The following is a 16,182-nucleotide window of genomic DNA, read 5'->3' as shown; positions in this document are numbered from 1 at the left end:
CTGTCTGCCTCTTAATCTTTCAGCAATTCCATACATTTCTGACCGCCTCAACTCCCTGTAATGTCTAGTCGCCCTTTTTCTTATATGTATTTGTGCCAACCATTGTCGTTCAATGGACTGCCGTTGAATATCCAGAGCCAGGTGTTCATGGTACTATCATTCAAAATTCCGCCAATTACAATTGTAATGATAAATTTCAACATGTCACTCCCCAGTCACTAAGGTATACACGGACAAGATGTCTAACTCTGTGTTAGTATGAGCAGGCCCCTGCCTGCCCACAAAAGCCACGGCGACAACCGTAAGCAAGTAGCTTTGGTGGCGAGCTGTAGATCAGTTCCGGTTCTGATTTCAGTCAACTGTTTCGTATTACACTGGCGTGCAGATGGGGCACCTGTGAGCCAAGTGCTATCGATTCAACATAATCGGATAACCATGTTGGTTGGAAAAGCTATTGACGAAATGTACATGCAAAGTATGTTATTGTAAAATTATAATTCCATTATATGTAGGTTACCTGCTCTCACTCAAGCGCGCATGCGCATCAGCTCCCCTGTGACGGCGTCGACTTCAAGTGCCGGCGTGCACTTCAAGTTGAATTCGGTCTCTCGCGAAAAGTTTATTTTCAGGTATCTTTTGTTTTCGGAGACACAATAAAATACTTAAAAAAACTCATCAAGAATTCTTATTTGTTCGGCATCACCGGGTATTTTAAGAGAGTATAATAGGGTGTTACGTGGGCGTACGAAAACCCCCCCTCGAGCAAAATGTGAATTATTGATTCACTGAGCCGTAGACCCACGCATGACAGGACGCTCTATCTAGCCGCTTTATCATTCAGAAAATAACCAATTACAACAATGCGTTTTAATATGACATTCATTTTACCTTTTAGAGTGTTTGTTGTGCCGGACAAATTTAAGCACATTCCGTCATTGAGTGGGCGTCCCGATATGCATTACATGGTCTCGGTTTTAATTATAAACTCACAGAACATTTTCTAAGGGAGTCTTACAGCGTCAGCGCTAAAAATACAGTCAGCGATTACTCAACAGAAGCGGCGGGTATCGATTGAAAGAATTCAACCTCTCTCACCACTACCGTGAATTTCTAGACACCTCAAAGTGAATTCGATAATCGTAGGTCATTAAATCCATCGGAAATATCCCATATACGGCGGAATGCTGCTTCGAGACAGAATCTTCGGGCTCTCAATTTTTTTTAAGTGTTTTTTAAGGTCCGCTGCTTGTGCTTGTGTTGATTTCATTGAAAAGCCGAAAGAATGGATTAAATGCCCGTTGTCTCGCCTTTGTGAAATTTGAAAATTTGACTCCCTCCCCCCCCCCTCCCATAATTTCAACATGGGGCATAGCTACCATTTTGACTTTCCAGTATCGGTAATGTTATTTATTCGTCTGATGACGAAAATTAGAAATGTGAAACCTGATTTTCATTCTTGATTATGAGAGACAATTGTTTTCCCCGAAAAAGTTCGAGAGGAGGTTTAAAACTTTGAAGTTTCGGGCACATACTATATTTTCGTTCTTTTTTTATCTTATTTTGTGTGCGGTCGGGGGATTCAGCGACACCGAATCCGATTCGGATATGAGCCCCACAGGAGCCAATTATTACTATTCTAAGTTAAGACAGCATATTACGTATCAACAGACTGACATATCTCTGATAACAGTGTTATGGTGTTACGCACGGGATCGACTTAAATCTGTTCTGCTGTAAGATTATATTTAACCCAATTCACTGCGTAAATAGATACAAGATCCGTTCCTGTTCGGAAAGGGAATACCTAGGATAAGCAAAGCTCTCCAGAGAATCATAGAATGAAAAGTATATCGATTCACCCTTTTAAATTCCACACGATTCAACAGCTAATGGCCCTCCGGACATAGTATGATGTCAGTTTCAGGTTACAATCTTTCATAATATATTTTAATTTATTTCTTCTGCTCTTCCCTATAAAGAGTACACTACAATGCAAATTATTCGCCTTCCCAATATAATTCATTTTACACAATTTGTACACAAAGTGTGTTTTTTATTACAATGGCGGAATTAAAGTCACCACACACGAGCAAGTTGTGATGAGAAGTTGAATGCTTTGTATTGCTATTCAATATGACTTCGGAAGCCGTGCTTTACAAACAGAATAAAAAAGACCAGGTAAAATATATCAGAGGACGAAGCTAGTGAGCTGTAATGTAAAAACACGTATAGTAAAATCAGAGAGCTGCACCTTGATCGTCAACTTGACTTGTGAATTTCAGTCGACGCCTTGATAGCATGAGGAACATTAACAATTTTTTCATTTATCATTTATAATTAGTATTTCAAAAATTATCGTAACTAATCAAGTTTTACAATGTTTAACCCTCCCTCGTAAGCTTTTACATTGACGCTCTCTCTCTCTCTCTCTCTCTCTCTCTCTCTCTCTCTCTCTCTCTCTCTCTCTCTCTCTCTCTCTCTCTCTCAGAGACAGTTTCTTTTCGCCAATTCGCTGTCAACAGCGCTACATAACCGATGACCGGTTTATACGGAAATGGGGTATCATGCTACGACAGCGATCAGTCGACAGACATTATAGCGTCACTATTTGCTGAGTAGAAAATAATGAACAGGTGTCAGGCCGTCGACGAGTGACGTATCAACCGGAATCAATTAATGAAACTGGAGAGATGCTAATCTTCAAGCGACGTCCGCTCGTTTGTTGCTGTTTGGAATTAAAACAAGTGCACTGTCAATATTTTTATTATCTGCCGTCAGGACGGCGCTCCGGTCAGGCCTTGGTGTTATTATGTCAGATCCAAGTCGATGCAAAACCCATCAATCTTCCTGAAAAACAATTATCAATAGGGTCCCAAAGTGACGTCAATGGTTATTTTTAACTCACAGCCGCGGCTCTTTAAATTAACAACGTCACGATTATTATAGGGGTCGCTTCCTGTTCGTTTCACATTGTTTGTTAATTTCACCACAACGTTGTCTAGAGACATGGAGCCACAGTACAGGTTTTACAAGTACATACTGCAGGGGAAATATTGGTTTTTAACTTTCTGAATAGGAACCCCGTTTATGATATATAAATATAAATGATCTTATTTTTGAAGTTATTAAATTCCGTAATCTGAAATCGCTTAGTGAACATACTTGAGTTGCAAGAGGTGGCTGAAGAGGGACCAATGAGAGATATTGAGTGGCGCATTGGCATCGACGTTTCTTCTTACAAAGATAAAGTCCAAAAGTTGCACAAGAAATTCGAAGAATCTCAGTGAATGAACAAGACACGTGGTAATGTGTACACAGTGTCGAAAATAACAGGATGTTTCTTAAGCGTTGCCACGCTTCGTGAATGCTGCCGTCATTACTTCCGTCACAAGCAAGCTTTTATAAACAAACCACACTGTGCAATATGTCACTTTCTGGTTTTAAAAGTCATAGTTTATCACCTGTGCCGCACCGCTCTATTAATTATGAGTTTTCAAAACTAGTTGAACTTGTACATTAGGGATGCCCCTTTTTATCAAATATTGCAGAGAGAAATATTTCCATATGTTTTAGTGTTCGAGTTGGTCCGTTTCTGTTCCACGGGGAGAGATAAGCCAGGAATTTTCATTTCCGCATTCTGATCAAAGATATCACAGGTATAGTTGTCCTCGTCTGTCATCGATTCCAAAGAAAAAGAATGTCAAGAATTGATCCAATCCTTCAGATTACTGAGTTTGCAGTTGTTCTTTCGAGGCGGTTATTTTTATTCACCACATACCCCCTGGGATGTGATCTTACTTATCTCACTTACGTATACCGCACGCTGGAACTTAGAGAGGTTCACCTTGGTCTTCGGCATCAATGCGGATCCTTGTAGGAGGAGATGGAAGAGGCAAGCTCCCTCCCTGAATATTTTATAACAGTATATCAGGTCTTGAACAACAAATCGCTGATCAGTCACATCACGCTTTTATTTTAGGAAATTTTCGATTTGGTGAGAGAGGGCGTTTTGTCCCCATTATATATATATAGAGAGAGAGAGAGAGAGAGAGAGAGAGAGAGAGAGAGAGAGAGAGAGAGAGAGAAGAGAGAGCTCTCTCTCTCTCTCTCTCTCTCTCTCTCTCTCTCTCTCTCTCTCTCTCTCTCTCTCTCTCTCTCTCTCTATATATATATATATATATATATATATATATATATAAGACGAACTTGCTACGTATGTTGCTACTGTTGGGGCACCTGACAAAGCTGTTTACGCGCAAAAAAAAACGTGTTCGCGAGCGGTCTCTAGGTGGGCAGTTAATATTCCTTGTTCATGTATTGGTGGGCGATGAAAGGTCAGAAGGGCAATTCCTTTTCTCGGCGGGCGGGGGAGAAATATGGTTTGGTTACACTGTGGGGTGATGAGGGAGAGAGTATTACTGCCATAATGGAGAGAGGGTCAATGCGGGGGGGGGGGGTCTTCTTGTGATGAGTAGGGGAAATGAGAAAAACTACATCATGGGCGGGGGGGTCGATTGACAGCAATAGAGAATTTCCGAACACCTTTGGACTCGCCTTTCCAAAATTCAATTCTGCAGTGTTGAGAATAGTATATTTAAACGCACAAAAGAACTTGCGTCACAATTTCTCCGAATGAATCTTTTGATATGCCCTGCCCTTGCCCTGGGGCGAGTTTTTATCATGGTGTTCATTCATGCTATGGTGTCGCGATATCGCGGGTTGGTCGCATCGTGGACGTACCGCTCGCCCATGGTCACATGTACCGTCCATTGTATCACGCTGCCGGGTTGTGTGAAGTCACGGGTACGTGGTGTTCTCCGATTCCCGGAGTCACGGTGACGCGACTGGTTTCCACGTGGGCACGTTTGGATTCTGTGTGACAAGCCCTTCAGCAATTGACTCCCCATCAGGCAATCCCACATGATCCCATTGACAATGACAAAGAACACATGCACCGTGGTTGTCTATAGCGAGACAAATGACCGTTGCTGGCTCAAAGGCGTAGAAAAGACAGCTTTACATTTTACATCAGACACAAAGAGGGTTCTTTAAAACATCATTTGCTGGTCCAGTAGTTTCGTTTTCCCGGTGAGATTGTGAGTTCATTGCCTGTTCACCGCATTGTCACTCAAACGACACCTGTCGGCTGCCTTGCAAGTGTTGCTAATACCCATCTCCGGTAAGTACAGCACGTAGGTATGACGCGCACCTCCCTATTTGTGTTCACAACCAGAACAGGGTTGGTCTGTTGATAAGATAATGCGGCAGCTTAGAGGTCTAAGAGTTAAAGCTTAGACAACAGTCAGTTTGAGCTGTAAAGGAATAAAGCATGGTGTAAGAAACACTAGTTTTAACATTTTTTTATAATATCATTTTTGTACCACACACAAACACATTTTCCTACGCTGCTCGATTGCCGACTAAAATTCAGTTACCTTGTCAACAATAACAAAGGACGTTATACATGCTATGCTGACAAATTGAACACAGTACCTTTTCACGTGATTGGGGAGATGGACTTTCTTTTCTAAGTCGCAATAAAATACTCCAAGATACGTGAAAATGCAGACTGGCCGCTCTGGTCGACTGGCTTTTCTCGGGCGTACGCAGCTTACCTTCGCGGTCACCCAACGATCTACGCGACAGCCTGCGAAGGTATATATATAAGTTTATTGCTTCAGTTTACTGTTTTGATATTTTATGTACCAACAAACTTGGGTCAAGTCTAGTGAAAATGTTAAAAGTTAATTCAGTATTAACACATTCTATGATCGAAGGTAAGGGTCGAATATTCGAGTATTTTTACGAAGCCCGTGCGTATCTTTCATCGATTTTTACGTTCCTATCAGCGCATTGAAATCTGTGCATTATTTATCAAATTATCGGTAATATGATAGTGCTAAGGAGTGACATGCGCAGCAGGTGAATTTTATTTATTTATTTATTTATTTGTTTTTATTTATTATTATTTCGACAATGTACATCAATCAAGTCCCATCTACAGATTCCTACAAATCTCAAAAGAAAACTGAAAAGAAAACATTACGAAAGGTAACGGGGCGAATACAAAACAAAAGAGCAACTGAACAAAGAAAAGTTCTGATTCAAAGCAGTCTTTACATTTTTCATCAAGGTACAAATCACATCAAAGGAAAGTCTCGGCATTCGGGTCTCTGATGTGGAAATCGGGTCTCTGTGTGTGCCGACGCTATTCCGCGAGCTTTGCGGGAGATTGATAAACTTCCTCTGCGTTTAGGTAACTTCAGGAGATCTTCCTAAAAGCCGAAAGAGGGATGGGGGTGACTTGGCAAGCGTTGAATGGAATATTAAACATGAGCGTCTGCTTTTGCTCTATGCACCAGAGCCCGACAAATAATGCCAGATGTACATAAACCTGTAATTCCCAGCAGCGGAAAGTGACTGCAAGGGATGTTTTCTTTGTTTGAGGAATCGAATCGGTACTTTAAGTCAGCAGCGCAAAGTGCATCATCGCTCTTTTCACCAAACAAAAAGAATGAAAATAATACAAACAAATCGCGACTCGATCTCTTTCACTATGCCTAAGCCGACAGGTTGAATTCCCGTCCTGTTCCTGTCAAAGATGAGACAAAGGCAAAAGTCGGGAATATAAAGTTTGTTTTTTTCAGCATCTGTCGGTCCGTAATTGCTTCTCAGACAACGCAAGCCTGATTTCCTGCAAGCTAGAGTAAAGGAAAGACAAAACGGTGTAAGGGGAGAACCATTTGATTTCTGGGGGGGGGGGTATGGAGGAAATGTGGTATGGGAGCAAATTTTTTTTTCCTGTCAGAGTGACAGCAATTTTTTTTTCTACTGTCTGACCTGCATCAATTTTTTTTAGTCCCCGCGGACGAAGTCCGGCGGGGACTTATAGATTGGGTCCCGTCTGTGCGTCCGTCCGTCCGTCCGTCCGTCCGTCCGTCATCAACAGTTTCTCAGACACTGCTGAACCAATTTCGTTCAAACTTGGCACAAAGGCATAGCACTATGACCTACAGATGCACGTCGATTTATTTTGTGATACGATCGAATTTGGCCGCAAGGCGGCCATTATGTTGCGATTTTTTCATGTCTTTGGACCACAACTCAGACATCCTTGAGCAGATTATGTTCAAACTTGGCACAAAGGCATAACACTATGGCCTACATGTGCATGTCAAATAAGTTTGCGATACAATCCAATATGGCCGCGAGGCGGCCATTTTGTTTGCGATTTTTCGTGTCTTTGAACCATAACTCAAACATCCTCAAACTGATTCTGTTCAAACTTGGCACAAAGGCATAACACTATGGCCTACACATGCATGTCAAATTATATTGCGATACGATCCAATATGGGCGTGAGGCGGCCATTTTGTTGCGATTTTTCATGTCTTTGGACCATAACTCAGACATCCTTGAACAGATTCTGTTCAAACTTGGCACAAAGGCATAACACTATGGCCTACATGTGCATGTCAAATAAGTTTGCGATACAATCCAATATGGCCGCGAGGCGGCCATTTTGTTTGCGATTTTTCGTGTCTTTGAACCATAACTCAAACATCCTCAAACTGATTCTGTTCAAACTTGGCACAAAGGCATAACACTATGGCCTACACATGCATGTCAAATTATATTGCGATACGATCCAATATGGGCGTGAGGCGGCCATTTTGTTGCGATTTTTCATGTCTATGGACCATAACTCAGACATTCTTGAACCAATTCTGTTCAAATTTGGCACAAAAGCAAAATAGTATGCCCTTCATATGAACACCAATTGATTTTGTGAAATGATCCAATATGGCTGACAGGTGCCATTTTGTTTGCGATTTTTTCATGTCTTTGAACCGTAACTCAAACATCCTTGAACCGATTTTGTTCAAACTTGGCACAAAGGCAAAGCACGTACTATGGCATGCATATGCATGTATCAATTAACCTTGCGATAGGATCCAATATGGCTGCAGAACTGCCATTTTGTTGGAATTTTGCATGTCTTTGAAGCATATTCAAAGGTCATTACACCCATTTTGTCCAAACTTGGCACAAAGATCAAGCACTATGGCATACATGTCAATTTACTTCGTGACATGTTCCAATATGGCTGCCAGATTGTAAATTTTTTCCAATATCTCTGCCCGATGGTCATTTTTGAATTTTTTCATGTCTTTGAGGCTTAATCATATGCAAATATTCCTTAACCAATGTTGTGAGACTTGGTACAAAGATAAAGTACTATGGGATACATATGCATGTCTACTAATTTTGTGCTATGATCCATATGGTCAAGAGACAGCCATTTGATTTCAATTTTGGTGTGATTTTTTATGTCTTTGAAACATAAACATAGGTCACTGTCCCTCGATGGACTGATTTTGTTCAAACGTGATACGAAGATAAAATACTATGGCTGCATTCTTGTGCACATTAATTGTTTCATTATATGATCCGAAATGGCTGATGGCTGATTACAACAACATACCCAATCCCATAGCATTTCGAAAATTCCACCAAACCATGTGTATAGTATGTGCCGTCATGACACTAGAGGCAGTGAGGGCATCGGTATGTGTGATGTAATCAAAAGTTCCTTCAGTGGTCATTACCGGCAGAGATGAGTCATTTATTGAACGTTCCTCAGATTACTTCATTATGCAAGTCACAGGCCTGATGCACCCGTTGCATCAATGTCATTCCACAGCGACCTAGACCACAGCTACCTAGACACCAAAGATTATAACAAAATGGACAAGCGGGGACTGTGTCATCAATGATGACTTGTTTTCAAATGGAGTAGCAGTGCAAATTTTTTTTTTATTGGTCATCAAGTTGTTATGCGTTGTATATAAGGGAGCTGTCATTATTTATGGCCTGAAACTCCAAAATTTCAAGTGACCCCCCCTCCTCGCCAACCCTGATGAATTTGAGTAACCTCCCTCTCTAACTCTGAAATTTTGACTGACACCCCCCCCCCACTTAGAAAAGTTAAATACCAATACATGTAATTGTAAAATTTACAAAATACAGCAACAGTAAAGACCTTTCAAATCCTAATGTACCCTGCTACACTATCATCAGTTATCTCATGATGGTTCAAAAAAGGTGAACACATCAAAATGAAATTCAAAGTCAAAATAAAATAAAGATTTAAAAGCTCACGCAGTATCTAACAATATAGTATATTGTTTGGTTTGGATGGGTATTATGACAGGGTTTTCACTAGGATATCTGACCGGGCAGAATTTGAAAGTACAGGGGGAGAACATGCGAGAGGCTTAGGGGGAAGTGTCACAGAGGCTTTCCCCTATCTTGCATGGAAATTTTTAAGATATTGATGTGTGCAATGGTGCAGTCTGGTGCAATCTGAGAGGTGTTTTTTAATTTTTTTACTAAGTGAAACTGTTAGAATACCCCAAGGGGGAGAGCACGAGAGGGGGGTTCCCCCTCTCGTATTGGAAATTTTGAGAAATTGATGTGTTTAATGGTGCAATCTGAGAGGAGTTTCAGTTTATTTTGCACTTGGTAAAACTCTTTGAAAATGACATTGAACACTGATATTTTTTACATTGTCATCGTCATTCTTGTGCCAGATTAGTTATTGAGAAAGTTCGCCACTATTGACGGACTCTATAGTGAGCGATCCGGCGTCTGGTGTCATATTATGATTAACATGACCAAGCATAGATGTAAGTTCTCAGGGAAGATGTTATCTTTTGTGGTCAGAGAAACAAGGCTCACACATTGTATTTCATTATATTTGTTGTTTCTCAATTTTTCATTGTCAAGGTACATCTTTCTAACATATTTATATTGAGAGAATAATATATTGTTTTAACACTAGTTTATTGACTCCTGTCTTGTGTTTTGAATTTTCACAATTTACAGAAGTCAAATGGTCCCTTTAGATAGTGCCTATGCCATTGAGATATTGCAACAGAATCCTGAAATATGACTTTCTTAGCTCAGAAAAGGGAAGGAAAACATTGAGTGTACTGAGGTGTAAAGTAGACCTATGTAGTGTATGCTTATATCATAAGTGCTAGGAAAAAAACAACATAAGAATTGCTTGTGGTAAAAACATATGCGCCGCCTATGGCGGCGCGCCGGCAAAGAATACATGAGAATATGGTTTCCAAATTTTGCTAATTTCTGGTGCATTGTGACAATTTTTTTTTTCACTTCTGTATGTTATGACAATTTATTTTTTCTCAGGCCATGACAGGATCAATTTTTTTTTTCTTCTATCACACCTTGCAACAAATTTTTTTTTCTCAAAATCCTCCATATCCCCCCCAGAAATCAAATGGTTCTCCCCTAAATACGCTCTTCTCATTGTTTTGCGCTATGATCCAATGTGCCCGCCTGGCGATATATTTAACATTCAGATTCAGCGTACCATGGCACGCACGATTCCATTTCATTAAAAAGTTGATGCAAAAGAAAATATACTTTTGTTTTGCTATAAAATCCAATATAGCCAACGCGTGTTCACTTTGTTGCGAATTTGATATGTAAACATCCATAAGTTTACATTTCTTGGTTTGTGAAAATCCTATGTAGACTTTGTCTATTGGCCCAGGTGCCAGAGGTTGTTTTAGACACACAATCAGGTGACAAGATTATTTCAGCTTTTTTTTTTTTTTTTTTTTTTTTTTTTTTTTCACAGTGAACTCAACTATCGTTAGAAGTTCTTTGAAAGAATTTAAAACCAAAGTATTCTTGGCTATGTCTTCTATTACTTTCGGATATTTTTTTCAGTACTTTTATTCTGTGTATAAACGGTGAAGTCCCGCAAAGCCCGAGCATTGATGCAATACCCGGGAAAATGAAGTTGATTCTAGCTACAAAATTGCTGAAACAAAGTCTAGTCAAATGTAACAGCACGGTAAAGTGTGACCGTGATTACAGGTAATGGACCAGTAAAACTGCTAATATTCCCACAGGGTATTGCAAGCAATAATCGTCTTTTACCTCACTAACTGCTGACAAAGTTGTTTGGTCAGGACGATAAGCCTCCCGCGTTAATGATCGGTAATACAAATTAATGAAGGGGTTAGGGAGGGTAATTAATAGATATAGTCGTTTTCTTTGAAATACTATACAAAGATACCCAGGGTAACTATAGACAAATTAATGAAGGGGATTAGGGAGGATAATTAACAGATATGGACTGTTTTCTTTAAAACAATGTACTATGCCAAGATAGCGAGGGTAAGGTAACAGGCACACACAACACAGGTGAGGCTTGTATAATAAAATGATATTTAATACGTGACATATATTTATCATAACTTCAAGACAAATATTGTTTTCAACACCCTGTGATATTCAAAGTGAAAAAACAAATTACCGAAATTGGTGCAAATATCTTTTGCGTTAGCTTTGAGGGGACTTGGGAGTTGCGCAGAAAAGTTAACTATTTGACGCGTTGATGACTTTGCATTCGGAAAGCGGACAGCGTGTTTTCCAATACGTTGCAAGATTTGAAAACTGAAGACATTGACTCCACATTCTACCTTTTCCACTCACCATGCGCGAATGAAACTATCGAAGAATGGCATGGGAATTTGTTACAAATCGACCTTGTCCCCGTCAACGAAACGACGTATTAACGCCAAATGCTAAGCTATAGTCAGTCTATTGCAGGCGATTTGGGGCCGTTTACCCGTACTTTCGTTTGTATCAGACGTCAGTGGAATGTGTTGAAAATCGACCTTGTCCTCATTAAGAGGTCTCGGCATTTATAGAAGCCACACACACACATAGTCTACTGCAGACGATTTGAATCAATTTACCCGTATCGCGAACGCTGTGGAGAGGAAACGCAAAATTCTAGTAGCTCCATGGTTCAATTGAATATCTAGTTAATTCCCCGTTGTTCTCGACAGCCAGCAAGCCGCTTGTCTGGCTGATGGCCCACGTTTATCGGATTTTATTGAAAACTGGCCTGCAATATCCAGGAGGTTGCCGTAGTTTATCTGAGGGGGTTGAGCCACGAACGGTAAAAAATATCTCCCGCGATTTGACGGGCGATGACTCCGCCAAGATAATGTGAACGGTTGTCTAGATCTTGTCTTGTTCAGAGCGTAACTCAAACAGAATACGTCTAAAAGGACGATTTTGTCGGGTTCATTTGATGAGGTGGCTTAAAGACAGCTGTAGGCCTACAGACTGCAAGTAGAACGAGGCAGGCTGTAGGGAAGTTAAGCGAAACAGCCAGTATCGGTAGAAAGGCGATAAAATGATGAGAAAAACGCATGAGGCTGTTTATCCTCCGTTCCACTTTCCTAACTGGTAAACAAAGCTGAAATTATACACTCGGTTGGCTTTTTCTTGGATAAGCCTTTTACGCGCACTGTGTCCCATTTCTAGGAACTCGCCATTGAGAGCAACTGACGTTACAGCGCTTGTTGGCTCTTTGTAAACGACCTCTAAGACCCTCAGACGCACATTGTGTTACGTCAATTGAGACCGACGTAGCAGGGTTTCGCCGAAGAAAATGGACCGGTTGTACAAATAAATACTTCGCTGAACAGGCGGGCTCGCAATTCTCGCCCTTCGCACAGAACTCTCGAAAGACAAAATACATGTATAGTACGACGGCTCGGTTCTTCTGTCGGTCGTGCCGCTTGGGTCAGGCTCAGAGTAGCGCTGCGGATGACAGAAGTTTACCAACTAGCGGCCCTGGCGATTAGTCAAACCAACGGACCGCCGGTGAGTATAGTACGCTTGCTTTGCGGGCAGCCGGCAGCGTTTGACGTATACTTGGGCAACTCACTGCTGGATTTGCGTCGAGTTCAGGCCTACCAATCGCTCGGCTCGGATGTGTACTACCGTTTACAGTGGATTGCATGGGTGTGGGAAATATGCAGTCACTCAGATACCAAGACCGGTTTGTTTATTAGTAAACAACGCAACAGCCAAAAGCGGTTTTGTTTGTTTGCAAACTCGAGACGCTGGCAAGTTTTTAAAGCAGTCAAAGTGTCCCATAAAGCGGAAGAAGAGCAAGGGTCTCACGACCACGCAAATATTTCCATGTGGATGAGAACACTTTGAAAGTATTTCCGACACCAGATATTTCTCTAACCAAACGCAATTTGCGGTTTTGACACAGAGATTGCGCAGCTGAGTTTCCGCGTTTGGACACGGTATAGAACATTGTTTTGGTAATTTTATAGCCAGTTAACCGTGTTACTAGTAACCTGTTGTCCTGACACTGGAACTGTCATGTCCCTGTGGGATAAAGTTCGCCCCGTGTACAATCGACGAGTGGTTCCATACTGCAGGGAGTTTTCTACTTTCAATAATCTTAAAGCAATGAGCATCAGCCTCGCTCACATTCTACCCGAAATCGTCACAAATTTCTACATGTAACTTCAACGTATATTTATATATGCTTAGTATAAAGTTTTTATAACTACCTCGGATAGCTGCTTTCTACCACCTGGACGTTGAATTATATGTTACTGTCAATTTCACGTTCACACGCTAACTACGAATCAGAATGGAACGAGTTGTCAATTGCAATAACCAAAATTGTATAACCAGCACTATGAAACTCCTTAAGGTACTAGAACGCGCCTCGGGGACAGATATTCGGACTCTCAAACTGTTATCATTCTATTTTGATCTACCACTTATGGGAGTTCATTTTAAATCTTTTGGTTTAAGAACACTTTTCCAAAAGAGTTAACACGGTAATGGCAGCCATTTTGAATTTCAAATACCGGTAAATCTTGGGCAATTTCTTTCTCTAGTGCCAAAATTTGCACTGTGACCCCCTCGCCCGATTTTATTTCTTGATTTTGAAAGAGCATGGTTGAAATATTCTTTGACGAAAGTTTGAGCAAAAGTTTCAGTCTTTCACTTTTGAGGCGCATACTACCTTAAAAGGTACTTGCACACTTCTCGCTTGTGCGTACCACGAATTTATTTATTTCTTTTAGTGTTTAAATGATCAGTTGAAATAACAAAGAAGGTCAGCCCACAAGCTATGCTCAAGACATCGCCGTTTTAACCAGTCTGCGTTTAAATAAAAAAACACAAAAGAAAAGCACATAAACATAGGAAATCTCTGTCTCCATGGTGATTTGATATTTCTAGGTATGGTTCCAAATTTAAAAAAAATAATTGACAATGTTTATCGATGAATAATTCTCATAGGCGTGGGACTATCTGACTCTTAACAAACCACTTAATTGTTGATATGACCTTGGGGTGGGTCGAAAGGTCACCCGTAAAATTTCAGCAATGCTTGGAGCGATGCAGCACCTCTGGGTGATTAATTAAATATATCGCAGCTACCTTATTTGGCGAGGAACGCCCCAACATTAATTGCGTGTGGCAGAACGTTATCGCAGATGTATTTTTGTTTTAAACGAATCGGAATCGGAAGCAATTTTTAGGTGCGTGTAACACGTCACCCTGATGATGACGTCTTGCTTGATTCACTGCAAGCACTGACGCCTGCTTGGGAAAGCCGTATATCTCGAACTTTATCAGCTATACGCACAGGAAGTTGAGTTTCGGTATCCAGCCATTTAAAAATAAACTCAGCTGACTGCCTCACTTAATTGACGCAGACGCGCGTCTGTACAGGAACATCCCTTCATAAATTTCACTGGATGTTTGTCTGAATGTACAAATGTTTGACATGTTTTCAACGATATGGAGAGTTTAATCTCTGCTTCTCCATTTCAACGATTAAATATTTCTCAGTCGTGGCTTGCTTTCTCACTACTAATCTTCGCTATGCTTTATATATATATATATATATATATATATATATATATATATATATATATATATATATATATATATATATATATATATATATAATGGAATTTTCCCATCCCACATAAGATCTTGTATCTATCTGTCTGTCTATCTGATTTTATATATATGAGATACATTAAATATATATATAATATATATATATATATATATATATATATATATATATATATATATATATATATATGAGAAAGTTTCTATGAAACAGACAAATGGTTAATTAAAAATTCATCATGAATATATCATTATTAATTACTTTGTGCTTGGATGAATTTTTATATTATGGCAATCTGATTCCTTGAGAAAACACTTGTGATAGATAGCGAGACATAGAAAGGCTATGAGTCAATCAAACCATTTATTCATTATCGACATCGGAAAATTTGCTCTTCGTCGGACAGGAAAGTGTTGTGACTGTTCATAAAGATACGCTGATACTCTGACAACACTTCCGCGTCAAATCGAACTTGTAACTGATAGTCAGATGCGGTAAATACGTAACAACCATCAATCCTGATATTTTTCCATGTCAGTGTATCATATGATTAACACACGGAAATTAATATATATATATTTTAACAAGTAAATGTTTTCTGGAATCGTAACGGGAAAAATGTCTTATTTTAAAGTCCTGTTCGCAGTAATTCCTGACGCATTCCATCATTTTTTCTCTGTTTGTTGACTACGCTTTCAGGTTCTACTCCCAATATCATTTTGAAATGCTCTGTGTTCAGCCCGTCTACGCAGTCTGTGTATGTGCCATATTCAGTATTATTGACTGCTGATTTTTTCGTCCAAACTACTGAATTTATATTTCAACAATATTACCGCATAATTTGCACAATGTATTTGCGTTTGCAAAGCCCATTCTTGGCATTTCAACGTGCTTTTCAGAGAAGAATGAGAAACATAATGTACTCTCGTTTTCCAGAACATGTGAAAGTATTGCCAAAAGTTACATGTTTTATCTCTTTTTTTTTAATCTGTGTAAACCAAATGTTTCTAAACAATTAAAATTATGTTACCGTGTACCTTTCACTCAAATATTTTGTGTTGTAATATGTTGAACGGATGCGCAGTGTTTTCTGTTCGGAAAATTTATCTTGCTGTTTTGTTTAAACTGAATGTCGTGTTGACTTTCGATTTGTTCATCCATCATGGGTTACCCAGAAACAGACTGTGCCTGACAACTTGGCATATTCTAAGCCTCACTAGACTTAATTTAGAAAGTGAAATAGTTGAAATGAGGTTAACAGGTCAGACTGCTTAAAGAGCCAGCGGATGTAACTTTTTAACGATTTTGTCTCTGTTTTCATTGTTTTTTTTTCAATGTGAACTCAAGAGTTTTGTTCTACTCCCGGTAGGATATTGAGTTACACGGCATTC

The 16,182-nt window shown here is 39.9% G+C and overlaps 1 protein-coding gene across 2 annotated transcripts in view; it reads left to right on the top strand.

Moving 5' to 3' along the window:
- Window positions 1–5,033: 5,033 nt before the first annotated feature.
- Window positions 5,034–16,182, top strand: part of LOC139145513 (retinol dehydrogenase 11-like) — a 33,360-nt gene continuing 22,211 nt past the window's right edge. Inside the window, exon 1 of one of the 2 annotated variants that reach the window (XM_070716739.1) lies at window positions 5,034–5,179. The gene's annotated coding sequence lies outside the window, so the exon portion shown is untranslated. Of the gene's footprint in view, window positions 5,180–12,450; window positions 12,718–16,182 lie in introns of those variants that run through there. The other variant, XM_070716740.1, reaches the window with a different exon arrangement.

This window comes from Ptychodera flava, chromosome 12, assembly GCF_041260155.1.
Source record: "Ptychodera flava strain L36383 chromosome 12, AS_Pfla_20210202, whole genome shotgun sequence".
NCBI classification, from domain to species: domain Eukaryota; kingdom Metazoa; phylum Hemichordata; class Enteropneusta; family Ptychoderidae; genus Ptychodera; species Ptychodera flava.
Note: the sequence above shows the minus strand (reverse complement) of the source record. Positions and strands in the feature narration are given on the sequence as shown.